We start from the raw sequence: 16,809 nt of genomic DNA, 5'->3' as shown, positions 1-16,809 counted from the left end.
ATCTTGTGAAAACCCGTTATGGTTTTAAAACTATTCCATAGAGTTTTGTATATGATGCTGAGTTGCTCCATCAGCTTTTCTTTTCAATTCCTTAGAAGAAGTATTACCTCAGTATTTTCCCATCATGCTCTATTTCTTTGATGAAAAACAGTGTCCCAGCCTATGAGGTATGTGCCACTGGTGATATCTACTATATTGTCAAAAGTATTGGGACGCCTGCCTTTACACCCACATGAAATTTAATGGCATCCCAGTGTTAGTCCGTAGGGTTCAATATTGAGTTGGCCCACCCTTTGCAACTATAACACCCTTAACTCTTCTGGGAAGGCCGTCCACAAGGTTTAGGAGTGTGTCTATGGGAATGTTTGACCATTCTTCCAGAAGTACATTTGTGAGGTCAGGCACTGATGTTTGACAAGAAGCCCTGGCTTGCAGTCTCCTGTCGAATTCATCCCAAAGGTGTTCTATCGAGTTGAGGTCAGGACTAAAACCACTTTTGGTGTAATGGGACACTTTTTGGTTGCTATGGACAATCTCCAGTTTCCAGGCAGAAAGAACAGTATATACAATATCAAACTGCATGCAGGGCATTGGACAAAGCACTGGGGACAAAAGGGATGTGAAATGATTTCATACAGTAATGTAATCTGTAAGATTACAGTGTATTGTATGTATTATGATTTTTACATTTTTTGAATTTGCCGCCGGGCTCCATCCCCGTGCGTCGCAACGCTCGCAGGGAATGAAGCCCGGCACACAGAGGCTCTGGGCAGAGGACTGAGCTCGCAGACACCGCAGGGGGACATTGCAAGATCCTGGGGACAAGGTAAGTATATCGCACCAGGATCCTGAAATGCAATCCCGATTGAGGCTCGGGATTACCGCTAATGGTACTGAAATTTAACCTCGAGTCCCACTCCGGAAAACCACCAGGGAGGTTAACCACTACAATACAGGGCACTTTCGCCCCCTTCCTTCCCAGCCCAATTTTCAGCTTTCATCACTCTCGCACTTTCAATGACAATTGCGCGGTCATGCTACACTGTACCCAAATGAAATTTTTATCATTTTGTTCGCACAAATAGAGCTTTATTTTGGTGGTATTTATTCACGACTCCGTTTTTTATTTTTTGCGATATAAGCGCAAAAAAGCGGAAATTTGGAAAAAAAACAATATTTTCTTTTTTCTATTTTAAAAGAAATCCAATAAAATCAAATTTTGTCATAAATTTAAGCCAAAATGTATTCTGCTACATGTTTTTGGTAAAAAAAATTCCGTTAAGTGTATAATAATTGGTTTGTGTGATCACGGACATATGTACGCAAATGATCATGTACATATGTGTGCAGGTGATCACGTACATATGTGTGCACAAATTCATTGGGACAAGTGGTTTTAGTGGGACATATGTGGGGGACATGTTTTTATTATTAGGGACATGTGTTTTTATTTTTTGGGGACATGTATGTTTTGGGGACATGTGTGTTATGGGGACATATGTGGGGACTGTGTTTACACTGTGTGGTGTGTTGTGTGTTTACACTAGACTGAAGATCAGTGGGTAAAAAGCTGTAAAAAACAGCTCATACTCACTGATCATCAGCCGGCTGCAGCGTTCTGCTCTCCTCTCCTCAGCGATGACTTCTGTGTGAGGAGAGGAGGAGCCGATTGCCTAGCAACCGGCTGTTTGTTTACATCACATGACGGCCGTGATTGGACACGGCCGTCATGTGATCAGGAGGGCCAATCACAGAGCCCTCCTGCCGATCTGAGATGCGCCGTGTCCCGGTGACACGGGCGCATCGGGATCGCGCCGCTGCGCGGGCACGCGCGCGCGCGCGCAATCCTGCTCCTCCTGATGGACGTTCCTGAACGTCCTATCAGGAGTAGACGGCTCCCACCCGGCCGTATATGTGCATTGGCCGGGTGGGAAGTGGTTAAAGAATAACTATATTCAAAGCTTTTTTTTTGTTTTGAATAGAGTGGAGAGGGATTAGAACACTTGTCAGTTTCTATCACTGTCTGTGACCCCAATAGAGAAATTCTCCCTCTCTATTTGTCCTGTTTACCATTATAATTGAAAGTGAAAGTAAAAGAAAATCCCAAATTTTGGGTTGTCCACAGAAAAGTAATAGAGGGCAAATCTTCCAATGGGGACACTAGTTCTGGTGACCTGGGGGTGCCCAAGGAATTCCCTTTATTTGCAGGGATTTCCTGTTACTTGCTGTTTGGCTAAGGGACAGGAAGTGAAGCTAAATCTCCACAATGTGATACTGATGGCGAAAAAAAAATTGAAATTGAAATTCAAAATGAAAGGTTTTGCATATAATTCTACTTTAAAGGAACGTCAGAGTTAGTTGGTTAGTGTTAGAGTCATTCTTTAATAGCCACCACACCCCCATGAGTACTGGCACATAGCTCCCAACTGTCCCTGATTTCAAGGGGCTGTCCCTCGTTCCTCCTCATTTGCCCCTCATTTTGTTCTGATGTATATAGATGTTTTTTAAATGCACTTTTTATCTATCAAAAAGTGTTTTTCAGCGCTAAACCTTTCATCTGATTTCTAAATTGCTGCATTTGTAAACTACAAAAGCCAATATAAAGGAATAGTAGTGGTAAATAAGCACTTGAAGGTTTAACCAATCTTGTTTTTTCTATACAATTCTCCTTTAAGGGGACGTGGCACGCTTGGGTGAGCATACACATGTATATAATCTATATACAGTATGTGTGCGTGTGTGTGTATATATATATATATATATATATATATATATATATATATATATATATATATATATATATATATATTATCATTACATATCTGAGTGCGGGTCCCCCCTTACACCATGGTGCCCAGAGAGCCTCCCCACTTATATCAGAGGAGCCCCCCTCCTTACATCAGGGTCCGCAGAGAGCCCCCTCCTTACATTAGGGTCCCCAGAGAGCCCCCCTTCTTACATCAGGGTCCCCAGAGAGTTCCCCCTTCTATCAGGGTACCCAGAGACCCCCCCCTTACATCAGGATCCCCAGACAGCCCCCTCCTTACATCAGGGTCCCCAGGGAACCTCCCCTTTACATCGGGGGGGGGGGCTGTGGTTCCCGGCCATTACATTGCCCGGCAGATTGGTATAGAAGTGGACATCAGGACAATGATTAAATTGTCAGAACTGCTGAATATAGATAAGATCTTGTACCTGATAACATTAACTAGTTATGTTCATCCCCTGGCCACCATCTGAGCAGATGGAGCCCAGAGCCAACCCTAGGTAAGAGATTTGGGGCTATGGGCCCCAGATTCGGGGCTATAGCCCCAGTAGCCACCCCCTAGTGATGCCACTGCCACTGCCCCATTCATTTCAATAGGAAGCCATACTCATGGTGGCTGACTCTCACGAAAACCACGTGTACACTGCTTTGCATTCGCATCTGCTAGGGACCTGACCTGACAAAGACTTGTGACATGTTGCAAACTGCCTGCAATGTGTAACCTAGACATTTGGGGAGGCAGTGAGTAGCCAAATCCCAGACAGCAAGGATAACTTGCCAAAAAAATTATGGCTGTATTGAATTGTAAGCCTGGTAACTTGCTGCACATTTACACTGGCAAGTTATACACTTGCAGAACACTTGAAGCACAAGTTCTAGTTGAAACTTTTTCAATTTGTAGCAAATTTGCGAGGCAAGTCTCTAGCAAGAGCAAAGTTGCAGTGGTGATTCTACAGCAAGAGCTCTGCTAATCAGTGACCCCTGTGGTGGGATGACTATCGCACAACATAACTGAACCCAAACTTCCAGCAGACTTGCAAAGAAGGTTGATCAGGAGTCATGCAATGTGGACTTGCTGCAATTGTACAACAAGCTTGTGTGAAGCCTGGCACGGCTTAGCAAGCCATTTTCCAAACTTGCAGCACAATTGCTTTGCAATCTGGAATATGCCATCCTTGATTAGGTGAGGATGAAGGAAGTGGAGAAACTAAAAATAAAAATGGTATCCACAAAAAAAAGTGCAATAGTAGGAGGCAGGAGGCCAGGTCCCGTGCCGGTGTGCATGCGTGTCTGCGCATGCATGAGATCTCACAAACTGCCTCCTGGGTTGTATAATGTAGACAAGGAGGCAGAGAGGCTGATGCTTCTTGCTTATATTCATACAATACTATATAATGTCATAATGTAGCACGGTATAAAATAGTATAATTTGATTTGACTGTTTTCACACCAGGGACTATATATCTTTACAATTTTCGAACACCAACATCTAAATTTTATCCAGCAGAGCATGCTGTCCATACAGAATAAACTGAACATATTTTATGAATAGTCCATTGTTGGGGAGAAATTTCAACTTGGTCACTCTATTTTTCTTCCATGATATTGTTATTCCAGGAGCGCATGAGAGCCCACTCATATTTTATGTTATTTTTTTTCATTGTCGCACCTATGTAAATACGAATGTAAGAGGAGAAAATAGAGCGCAGCAGCTAAAGCCAGGATTAATCCATTAGGCCAGCCTGTGAATGGCAGATCCAATAAACCGTCACTGGTTAGGAAGAATGAATAAAGAGATGGAGTGCTGGGGACACGCCAGAAATAGAGTGTGACAATCCGCAAGGCAGAGCTTGAGAAGGGGAGGGAGAGCTTGATTTTCTTTTGACAGAGCATGTATATCTTGTGTATTCATTTAGAATGGTAATAGCAAGGGCTAGTTATTTCAATGCAAGGAGCCAGACAAATAAATGTACCATTGCAATTTGTTTCAAGTTTACCTGTTATTTAAAAAAAAAAAAAAAAAAATGTTGCAGTGGAAGAGGATAGGAAAGTAGGCAATACATTTATTGTCATATTAAAGCTGAACTGAATACTAGACAGATATAAAACACACTCATGAATGCCGATTTGTAATTATTTTAATATTAAATGTTTTTTGAATGCAAACAGTTTAAGTTTCTGATCCTGACCTAACATTAGCAGTCTGTACAGCATGGCTGGAGTGTGAAATAATTAAGTAGTACTAGGAGCCAATCAGGTCTTGACAAGAAATGTGTTTGATAGAAAGAGAAAGTAGAGTGACAGGGAAATGAACTCAATACGCCGTTTCTCTTTTCTCTGTCCAGTCACAGGCTGGAGTGGGTCCAGGAGGAAGTGAGTTGAATGTACTGCAGGGAAAATGTCTGTATTGAATTTGAATTTTGCAGCAAAAGCTGTTTTTTTAAATGTAGCAGCCTCTAGTGTGCTACTAGTAGTAGTGCAGATAAAATAAACCTGAGCCGTGGAATCTGGGTCAGGGTTCATTAAAGTTCAGGGCTGGATGACTCACCCAGGCAGCTCTCTGGTGCCTCCCCCTGGTTCTAGAATGTTGGAGAATGTTCTAGAGATTAGTGGGAGGCTAAGGGCTAGGGGCATATTTAGGGGCCCTTAGCCAATGCCCAGGAAGTGGGCCTGGCAGGGAACTAAGTGATTATCTAGAGATTAGTGGGCGGAGGCTTGTCCTGCTATTTTGGGGCCTTTAGCCAATTGCCAGGAAGCATCCCAATCCGTTTCAAGTTTTCCTGTTATTTCTAGCAAAAAACAAAAAAAAAATGTTGCAGTGGAAGAGAATAGGGAGGTAGGCAATGCCATTTTTTGTCATATTAAAGGTGAACTGAATTCTAGACAGATATAAAACACATAACCGAATGCAGATTTGTAATTATTTTAACATTAAAAGTATTTTGAATGCAAACTGTTTACGTTTCTGATCCTCACCTGCTATTAGCTTCTCGCAGTCTGTACAGCATGGCTGGAGTGTGAAATAAAGAAGTAGTACTGGGAGCCAATAAGGTCATGTCTTGACAAGAAACGTGTTGATAGAAAGAGAAAGCAGAGTGACAGGGAGATGAACTCATAACTGTGCTGTTTCTCTTTTCTCTGTCCAGTCACAGGCTGGGGTGGGTACAGGAGGAAGTGTATTGAATGATGCTGGCCATCAGATTTAATGTACTGCAGGGAAAATCTCAGTATTGAAGGTGAATTATGCAACAAAAGCTGTTTTTTTAATGTAGTACCTTCTAGTGTGCTACTAGCCTAAGCCTGAGCCATGGAATCTGGTCAGGATTCATTACAGTTCAGGGGTGTATGACTCCTCCAGGCATCTCTTTGGTGCCCCCCCCCTGGTTCTAAAATGTTGGAGAATGTTCTAGAGATTAGTGGATGGAGGCTAAGGGCTAGGGGCATATTTAGGGGCCCTTAGCCAATCCCCAGGAAGTGGGCCTGGCAGGGGACTAAGTGAGCATCTGGATAGAACATGAGTCATGCCAGCAGGGGAGTTGGGTGGAAGACGGAGATACAGTGTTGAGGGAGACTGTAAGTGGCCCTTGAGGGACTCAGGTGGCTGGCCTGGAAGGATCCTACCACAGGAGAAGTTTGTGGAAGCTTTCCTGAGAGGCAGCGGGAGCGAGGACGACAGTGTAAGTACATCAGCACGGTGCAGGGACTGATAAGGGGAGAGACTACCACATGTAGCAGGTCTCTCTTGAAGACAGTGGTGTGCTTAAGTATTCTGTCGTGCCCTGAGAGATCTCCAGACAGTCAGTCGGGCAGACTGGTAAAGAGTGTAATTTGGGTAGATTGGGACAAAGAAACAGCTAGGAGGGCTGGTGAAGAGGCAGCCAGGTAGGCTAGCATTTCTGCAGCAATAGAGCTGGGATCAGTATCTACAAGTGAGTGGAAGAGCTCCAGGATTCAGTTCACAACACAATGTGCTACTTTTGTAGGGGACTGAGAGTTCCTAGACTGTAAGGGGCTGTTGCTGAGCTAATAAGAGACTGTTAGTTCCTAAAAGGACTAAATCAAGTGGAGCTGCACAGTGGATCAAGTTATTGTGCAGGAGGATCAAGTAGCGCTGGAAATAGGGAGAAAGTTGTCCCTGGTTTTATCTGTTACTGTCAAGTTGGGCATCCCATAATTCCTATCCCCATCCAAGTTATTATTCCATAATAAAACAACAAAAACAAAGCTAAAGGACTGTTTTCTGTGTCTGTATGAAAGTTTAAGATGCTATGTGACTGTCTGTGCAGCAGTAGGGAACCCTGACATTTGCAACTCCTGAGGGGGGGGGGGGGGGTATTGCTACAAAAAGAGTATGCAAATCGAGAATGTAATGAACTATTAATTTCAATCTTGTTATATGATCTCACATTATTTTACTGCAGACATTTCAGATATTGACCTTTCAACTTCATTATACTGGGAATTGCACAGGAACACGTTGCACATTCTTGTGAGATTCACATGCGGTGCAGTGCAATGCAATTTTAGCCCATTCATTTTCAATGGGTTGAATCGCATTAGACTGCAGCTAATAAGCTAAAAGTAGTGCATGTACTACTTAAAAAATGCGCTGCAACTGGTACGATCCAGTGCAGACCTGTGTTTTAGTGTGTTTTTGTTTCTTTAACCTAACATTGTGCATATCGCAACTGCAGTGCGCTTTGAACGCAGTGGTGGAAACGCGCATGGAACAAAAGATTTGTTAATCTTAAAGTCCAACTAAAGTCACACACCTTCTCTACTGGAAAAATGTATTGAAAATATGAATACTAGATGCCTAGACCTGTTTTGTTCCACACTTAAAATTTGCTTGTTGGGCTTGGTGGAAGATGTAGTCCCTACCACAACTGAATGAACGTTATTGAGTCTCCTGCTGTTTTATGCCAGGAAAGCCATTACTATGAGTTGGAAAAAGTTAACTCCTCCCTTTATTCAATTCTGAAAACAAACTAGTGAACTCAAATCTACCATTGTACCAAGATACATATAAAAGGGGGATCGCTTAAGAAGTAGTGACAGCCTGTCCATAGGGGGCGCATGGCCGCCACACCCTCCCCCAAAGCTGGTCACTCAACCCCCCCAAAAAAAAGTTCCTTAACCCCAAAAACCCCACAAGGTCCCTTAATTGCATTGTGTATGGGCGCCAGACGCAGGGCAGTATGGGTAGCATGACGTCTATGCAATCACGTGATTGCAGGCGACACGCTTCATTTGCCTTGTTTTGGGAGTCCTTGTGGCGCAAAGCAATGCGCCGCAGCACTCCCATCTTACGGCCATTGTACCTGTTGTGGGGATTTTCTATTGGCACCGCCATAAAACATGGGTGGTGCGTTCCCTGGAGGCACATCGTCACTTTCAGTTTCCCCTGACCATAGAGTTGGCACTATGGAGGTGTCAATGCTGGGCTCAGTCCTTCCTTCTCTGAGCTGGCCGCTCAACTATCGGCTAATTGCCAGCTCCCATCTCACTCCACAGTTACTCAGCTGTTGTTTATTCTGCTCTTTAGTCATGCCTACTTAACCACTTCAATACAGGGCACTTTCACCCCCTTCCTTCCCAGCCCAATTTTCAGCTTTCAGCGCTCTAGCGCTTTCAGTGACAATTGCGCGGTCATGCTACACTGTACCCAAATGAAATTGTTATCATTTTGTTCGCACAAATAGAGCTTTATTTTGGTGGTATTTATTCACGACTCCGTTTTTTTTTTTTTGCGATATAAGCGCAAAAAAAGCGGAAATTTGGGAAAAAAACAATATTTTCTTTTTTCTATTTGAAAAGAAATCCAATAAAATCAAATTTTGTCATAAATTTAAGCCAAAATGTATTCTGCTACATGTTTTTGGTAAAAAAAATTCCGTTAAGTGTATAATAATTGGTTTGTGTGATCACGGACATATGTACGCAAATGATCATGTACATATGTGTGCAGGTGATCACGTACATATGTGTGCAGATAATCATTGGGACATGTGATTTTAGTGGGACATATGTGGGGGACATGTTTTTATTATTAGGGACATGTGTTTTTATTATTTGGGGACATGTATGTTTTGGGGACATGTGTGTTTTGGGGACATATGTGGGGACTGTGTTTGTACTGTGTGGTGTGTTGTGTGTTTACACTACACTGATGATCAGTGAGTAAAAAGCTGTAAAAAGCAGCCCATACTCACTGATCATCAGCCGGCTGCAGCGTTCTGCTCTCCTCTCCTCGGCGGTGACTTCCGTGTGAGGAGAGGAGAGCCGATTGCCTAGCAACCGGCTGTTTGTTTACATCACATGACGGCCGTGATTGGACACGGCCGTCATGTGATCAGGAGGGCCAATCACAGAGCCCTCCTGCCGATCTGAGATGTGCCGTGTCCGGGTGATACGAGCACATCGGGATCGCGCCGCTGCGCGGGCGCGCGCGCGCGCGATCCCGCTACTCCTGAATGACGTTCCTGAACGTCCTATCAGGATTAGACGGCTCCCACCCGGCCGTATATATGCATTGGCCGGGTGGGAAGTGGTTAAAGATGTCCAGCTCACTTGATCTCTGCCTTCACCTTTGTCAACATCACAGAGACTTTCTCCTGCGTTCCTATTGAAGATTTGGTCGGCTGATGTCCCTTCTGGTACCTGATCCTGCTTGCTGTACTACTACGTTTATCTCTGGCTCTCTGACTTTGGCTTGGCTGACTACCCGATCCGGTTACTGAACTCTGGCTTGTTTTGACTACGCTTACTCTGTTTACCTTTAAGGCCATGAATTCAGAAGATACAGTCAATCCACTTGTTGTTAATATTTTTTCCAGATTGGAGGAGCAAGATCATCGCATGAATCAGTTGCCTTAGCATGGCTTACCTGGAAACTCCCACTGTGGCTGCTCCAGTACAACCTGAGTTGCAGGCTGTCCCCGCTGCTGCGCCAGTCTCTGTGCAGGCATCCGCCTCAAGTATTACCTCTATAAGAGGTATGTCTGGCTCTGCTCCACTTACCCAGCAATTTGGGGGTGATCCAGTTCAATGCAGAGGGTTTCTCATCCAGGTTGAGATTTACTTTGAGATGCTGCCCCAGGCATTTCCCATGGACAGAAGCAAAGTAGGTTTATTTATCTTAGATATCTTTGCTTTCTGAGAGAACCTTGGCCTGGGCAAACCCTCTATGGGAGACGCAAAGACAGTTGTCTTGAGTTACTCTGAGTTCGTGGCCTCCTTTAAAAGGGTATTTGATGTTCCCGCATGCTCTGCTTCTGCTGCCAAGGGCCTCATGTCCATCAAACAGAGTATGAGAACTGTTCCCGATTACACCATTGAATTCCGTACTCTGGCAGCAGAGGTTGCTTGGAACAATGAGTCCCTCCTGGCTGCTTTTTCTCATGGTCTCTCGGATACCATCAAGGATGATATAGCAGCCCGACATATACCCACTGAGCTGGAGAGGTTGATCATGTTTGCCATCCTCATTGACTCCAGACTCAGAGAACGACTCTCTTTTATGGAGCGCTTGCGGAAGCCTCCTGTACATTTGCCTTCGAGCTTTGCAGTCCCACCCGTGCCTCCCTCACCTCCCATGCCTCCTGGGGCTTCACGCGTCTCTCTGCGGATGAGAGAGCCTTTAGGAGGAGGAAGAGATTGTGCCTTTATTGTGGCCAGGCAGGTCACTTTTTGAAGTCTTGTCCTAACCGTCCAGGGAACGCCTAAAGCTTGAGGTCCTATCATGGACAGACCTTAGGTGGCGTTGTTTTTTCGTCCCCAGTTATCCAGAAGGATAAGCCCCTGGTTTCAGTCACCCTTTCTTGGGCTGAGTCGTCCATCCAGATATAGGCTCTAATTGACTCTGGTGCTGCAGGCCTGTTCATTGATGCTGCCTTTGTATTGCAACACTCGATTCCACTGCAGCTGCATGACACTTTCTTTGCCATTGAGGCTCTTGACGGGAGACCTCTACAGCCTGCCCATGTGACTCATGAGATGGTTCCCTTGTCCATGGCCATTGGGGCTCTTCCCCATGAGATAATACAATTCTCTGGGCTCTCCCGTGCCATTGAAGACCTGGAGAAAGAATCGTCCGCCGCTGGCAGATGATGACCTTAGAGATTTCTGGTGACCAGATGGTCACCAGTCATCTCTATGACCGTTGGAGGCCCAGGAGCGACATTATGATGTCATGTTTGGGCCGCAATTGTAAACAAAGCCACCATTGCAGCTGGTAAGCATGAGATCGGGAATTTTTATTTTTTTGGATCTAATTCTTTCCAGCCTGGAGGAGAGATGTGAGGTCTTATTGATCCTGCATTTCTCCATAAAGAGGATCTGTCACGCACCATTCCTATTACAAGGGAATAAATAGGAATAAAAGGATTAAAGGAATAAAAGTGATAAAAAAAAAATGTAAAAGAGAAAGTGTAAAAATTTGCCCCTGTCCCCGGTAAACGCCGTTCAAATCACAGATGTGAGTTATTGCCGCATGCGTTAGAGCACAAGCAAAAATTCTAGCACTAGACCCCTTCTGTAACTCTAAACTGGTAACCTGCAAAAATATTTAAAGCGTTGCCTATGGAGATTTTTCATTCCCAAAGTTTGGTGCCATTCCATGTGTGTGTTCAATTTTAAAGCGTGACATGTTAGGTATCTAATAACTCAGCGTAACATCTTTAACAAAAAAAATGGGAAAAATTGGGATAACTTTACTGTTTTGTTATTTTTTAAATCATGGAAAATTGAAGTGCAAATACCATGCAATGACCCCTTTATTCCCTAGGGTGTTGGCTAAAAAACTTATATAATGTTAGAGGGTTCTGAGTAATTTTCTAGCAAAAAAATTATGATTTTTACATGTAGGAGAGGAGTACCAGAATAGGCCTGGTATGGAAGTAGTTAATGACCAGGCCATTTTTTTGCAATACGGCACTGCGTCATTTTAACTGACAATTGCCCGGTCGTGCGACGTTATACCCAAACAAAATTGACATATTTTTTTCCCCACAAATAGAGCTTTCTTTTGATGGTATTTGATCACCTCTGCCGTTTTTATTTTTTGCGATATAAACAAGAAAAGAGCGACAATTTTGAAAAAAAACTATATTTTTTACTTTTTGCTATAAAAAAGTTTTTAACCACTTGCCGCCCGCCCTATTACAAATTGACGGCGGCAAAGTGGTTTCATTATCCTAACCGGACGTCATATGACATGATTAGGATAATAAGCCGCTGCGCGCCCCCGGGGGCGCGCATCGCGGCGATCGTTGTTGCGGGGTGTCAGTCTGACACCCGGCAACTACGATCTCGGTAAAGAGTCTCCGACGGAGACTCTTTACCATGTGATCAGCCGTGTCCAATCACGGCTGATCACAGTGTAAATGGGAAGAGCCGGTGATCGGCTTTCCCTCACTCGCGTCTGTCAGACGCGAGTAGAGGAGAGCCGATCGGCTGCTCCTCTGACAGGGGGGGTCTGTGCTGATCGATTATCAGCACAGCCCCCCCGAGGATGCCCACACTGGACCACCAGGGACACCACTAGACCACCAGGGAAAAGGTAATAACAATCCATAATCCTCCCTAGACCACCAGGGTGCCAGTCAGCACAATGGGTGCCAATCAGTGCCCATAATGGATGCCAATCAGTGGCCACAATGGGCATCACTGATTGGCATGCATTATTGTTTGGCACTGATTGGCATCCATTACTATAACACCGATGCCGCCTATGAGTGCCCACCTGTGCCGCCTATGAGTGCCCACCTGTGCCGCCTATGAGTGCCCACCTGTGCCGCCTATCTATGCCCACCTGTGCCGCCTATCTATGCCCACCTGTGCCGCCTATCTATGCCCACCTGTGCCGCCTATCCATGCCCACCTGTGCCGCCTATCCATGCCCATCCGTGCCGCCCATCCGTGCCAGCTATCAGTGCCAATTTGTGCCACCTATCAGTGTCCGTCCGTGTCGCCCATCCGTGTCGCCCATCCGTGTCGCCCATCCGTGTCGCTCATCAGTGCCGCCTATCAGTGCCACTTCATTGGTGCCACATTGGTGCCCATCAGTGCCACCTTATCAGTGCCCATCAGTGTAGCCCATCAGTGCCCATCAGTGAAGGAGAAAACATACTTATTTACAAAGTTTTGAAACTGAAACAAAAAAAAACATTTTTTTTTTCAAAATTTTCGGTACTTTTTTATTTGTAGCGCAAAAAATAAAAACCGTAGAGGTGATCAAATACCACCAAAAGAAAGCTCTATTTGTGGGAAAAAAATGATAAAAATTTCATTTGGGTACAGTGTAGCATGACCGCGCAATTGTCATTCAAAGTGCGACAGCGCTGAAAGCTCAAAATTGGTCTGGGCAGGAAGGTGTTTAAGTGCCCTGTATTGAAGTGGTTAAAAATCAAATTTCTTCATCAGTTTAGGCCAATATGTATTCTTCTACATATTTTTGGTAAAAAAATCACAATAAGCGTATATTGATTGGTTTGCGGAAAAGTTATAGCGTCTACAAACTATGGGAAAGATTTATGGCATTTTTATTATTATTATTTTTGTACTAGTAATGGCGGTGATCTGCAATTTTTATCGGTAATGCAACATTGCAGCGGACAGTTTGCACACTTTTGACACATTTTTGAGACCATTGACATTTATACAGCAATTAGAGCTATAAAAATGCACTGATTACTGTATAAATATCTCTGGTAGTCAAGGGGTTAACACTAGGGGGGGATCAAGGGGTTAAATGTTCTCCCTCAGTGTGTTCTAAAATACATATTTTAATTGTTTATTTTTTTTAATTTACAAAATACAATGTAAACAAAGAAGAAAAATCTATATTAAATCAACATTTGGTGTGACTATATTTGGCATCAATTCTTATAATTGCACACTTTGTACACTTGCACAAAAGTCCGGGATTTTGTAGGATTAAAGTCAGGTGTATGATTAACCAATTATACCAAGTAAGTGCTAATGATCATGAAGCTAATGATCATGTAGGTTGAAACACAGTGATTAACTGAAACAGAAAAAGCTGTATAGGAGGCTTAAAATTGGGTGAGGAACAGCCAAACTCTGCTACTAAGGTGAGGTTGTGGAAGACAGTTTCATGTCACAGGTCGTACACCATGGCAAGACTGACCACAAAAACAAGATACAGGGTAGTTATACTGCATCAGCAAGGTCTCTCCAAGGTAAAGATTTTAAAACAGACTGTATTGTTCAATCTCTTTTGAAGAAGCACAAAAAATGGGCAACACTGAAGTCCGCAGATGCAGTGGCTGGGCAAGGAAACTTATTGCAGCAGATGAAAAACACATCTTGCTTACTCCCCTTCAACATCGTAAGATGTCCAGCAGTGCCATCAGCACATATACTGGTGGAAACCAGTGGGACCCAGGTACACCCATTTACTGTCCGGAGAAGTCTGGTCAGAAGTGATCTTTATGGAAGAACTGTGGCAAAAAAGGCATACCTCTGTGGAAACAAGGCTAAAGGACTCCACTATGCACAAAAAACTATGACGGCTGGTGTTTTTTTTGGAGGGGGGGCGTCAAACAACCACCCCCTGGCGGCACTTCAAACTCCCGCTTACTGTCTGCCACTCCAGCACTTACCCCATCTAGGTGGCAGGCATCTGTGTAGCGGGCATTTGAGCAGCAGGTATGCGTGTAACAGGCATTCGGGCAGCAGGCATCCGTGCGCCGGGATCTGGAGAGGGTGCATTGGCTCTTGTGTCCTTGCCTCCCTGTTTCCGTCAAGCGGCTCCTCCCCTCCTCCTAGGCATCCAATAGGATTGACTGTCCTTTCAGCCATTCGGGTGATGGGTCTTATACCCGCTTCCTTTTTGGACTGGGAGGAGGACCAGTGTTAGATTAGTGAATATTCATTCGCTATTCTAACACACCTGGGTGGGCTTCTGGCTCTAATCAGTGCTTCAAAAAAAATACCCCTGCCACTGTAATTCATGCATCCGGCATCCTGCAAGGGGTTGAATGTGTGGATAGGAGGGGACGGCGGCATGGATAGGAGGGGTGGCAGCATGAATAGGGGAGGTGGCGCTCATATGCCCTTAATGAAGGGCCACCCCTGACAAAAACACAGGAACTGGTGTGCAGAAAAATGGCAGCAGATGCTCTGGACTGATGAGTCAAAATGTGAAATATTTGGCTGTAGCAGGAGGAAGTTTGTTTGTTGAAGGACTGGAGAGCAGTACAATAATAAGTGTCTGCCGGAAACAGTGAAGCATGGCGGGCGTTCCTTGCAAGTTCGGAGCTGCATTTCTGCAAATGGAGTTGGAGATTTGGTCAGGTCAATGGTGTCCTCAATGCTGAGAAATACAGGCAGATACTTATCCATCATGCCATACCATCAGAGGGGTTTGTGATTGGCCCCAAATGTATTCTTCAGCAGGACAATGACCCCGTGCAGGCAATGCTATTAAGAACTATCTACAGTGTAAAGAAGTAAAGAAGTTCTGGAAGTGATGGTTTGGCCCTAACAGAGCCCTGATTTCAAAACCATGGAGTCTGCCTGGGATTACATTAAGAGACAGAAGGATTTGAGGCAGCCTACATCCGCAGAAGATCTGTGGTTAGTTCTCTATATTTGGAGTTCCTTCAAAAACTGTGTGCAAGTGTACCTGGAAGAATTGATGCTGTTTTGAAGGCAAAGGGTAGGCACCCCAAATATTGATTTGATCTGGATTTCTCTTCTGTTCTTTTACTTTCCATTTTGATATTTGATAAAAGTAAACAATTTCTGAACACATTCTTAATTTACAGCTTTTTTCACACCTGCCTAAAATGTTGTCACAGTAGTATACATTGGCTGTGCATATTTGGCTGTAGAATTGATTTCTTTAAAAATGAGTTGTCTTACATTAGTTGGCTACATACAGCGGCAGCAATCCAATCTCATTTATTTCAGGTTGAAAAAAAGGCTTTTTTTGGGTAGTTTTGGATAGTTTTAGCAATGACAATGCCTTTTCACCAAACAGTACTATACAGACCTGCTTTGACCGGCGGATAAAAACTGGTCAGTAGTTCACTGTGCCCATCCATATTCTCACCAATGCAAAACTGTCTTGTGGCTACACAATTTCATTAAGCTACCATTAAGAATTATGATGCTGTAGATGATTCATAAGTATAAATCAGCTAGCAGCTGGACATTTTTAAATAGCGAGGCTAGGCCTAACTTTACTAGAGACAAATCGCGCAGGATGGGGCTTTAATATACGAATTCAAATATAATTAAAGCCAAAAAATGATTATCCTAAAATGAAGGCTTTATCAACATAAAATAAAGAGCATACCCCAAAATAAATTAAAACTCCCAAATACCACTACCTCCTGAAACAAAAGCCTAGGAGACTAGTAGTATAAAAAAATATTAGTTTGCAATGGGCAAAACAGCAGCTAAAGGCAATGCTGACCTCAAACCAACCACAAAGTATATAGCAAGGGGGCTGGCCTGTTCAAAAAAGCCCTATTGTTGGCCCTTCTCAGCCTGCTTTGCATAGTTCAAAGGTCATGCAGTAAATTCATGTTTTTAAAAAAAATATTCTGGGCAAATCTGCACATAAATTTGCCAGAACCATGAATCTCCTACCTGTTGGGTTGACCTCAAACCCATGGTATCTGAAAACCTCCTCCTGTTACATTGGTAGAGTTTCAATTCATGTCATTGGCTGGTGGTGGAAAGGCCATACATTGGGGTTGATTTACTAAAGGCAAATAGTCTGTTCATTGCAAGAGCACTTCAAGTGGGATTTGTTGCAACCACCACTTACTTAAATTCGACTTTATGTCTAGAATATTTGTGTGTCTCAACATTTAGCAGCTGTTACATCATATTTGTATGTGTTCTATTCCAATGTTTTTAGATGTTTATTGTCTATATCATTTTGTATTTTGCTACTGAATAAAATTGATATATTTCTCTAGCACTATTGTTCTCAATATCTTGTCAATTTTCTTACCTGCACTATCCCTTGGGGCATTTTCTTCAAGTACTTACATGAGAGAAGGGAA

The sequence above is a fragment of the Lithobates pipiens genome, unplaced genomic scaffold (genome assembly GCF_037356315.1).
Source record: "Lithobates pipiens isolate NorthernLeopardFrog02 unplaced genomic scaffold, aLitPip1_a1.2 Scaffold_13, whole genome shotgun sequence".
Taxonomy (NCBI): domain Eukaryota; kingdom Metazoa; phylum Chordata; class Amphibia; order Anura; family Ranidae; genus Lithobates; species Lithobates pipiens.
This window is presented reverse-complemented; position numbering follows the sequence as displayed.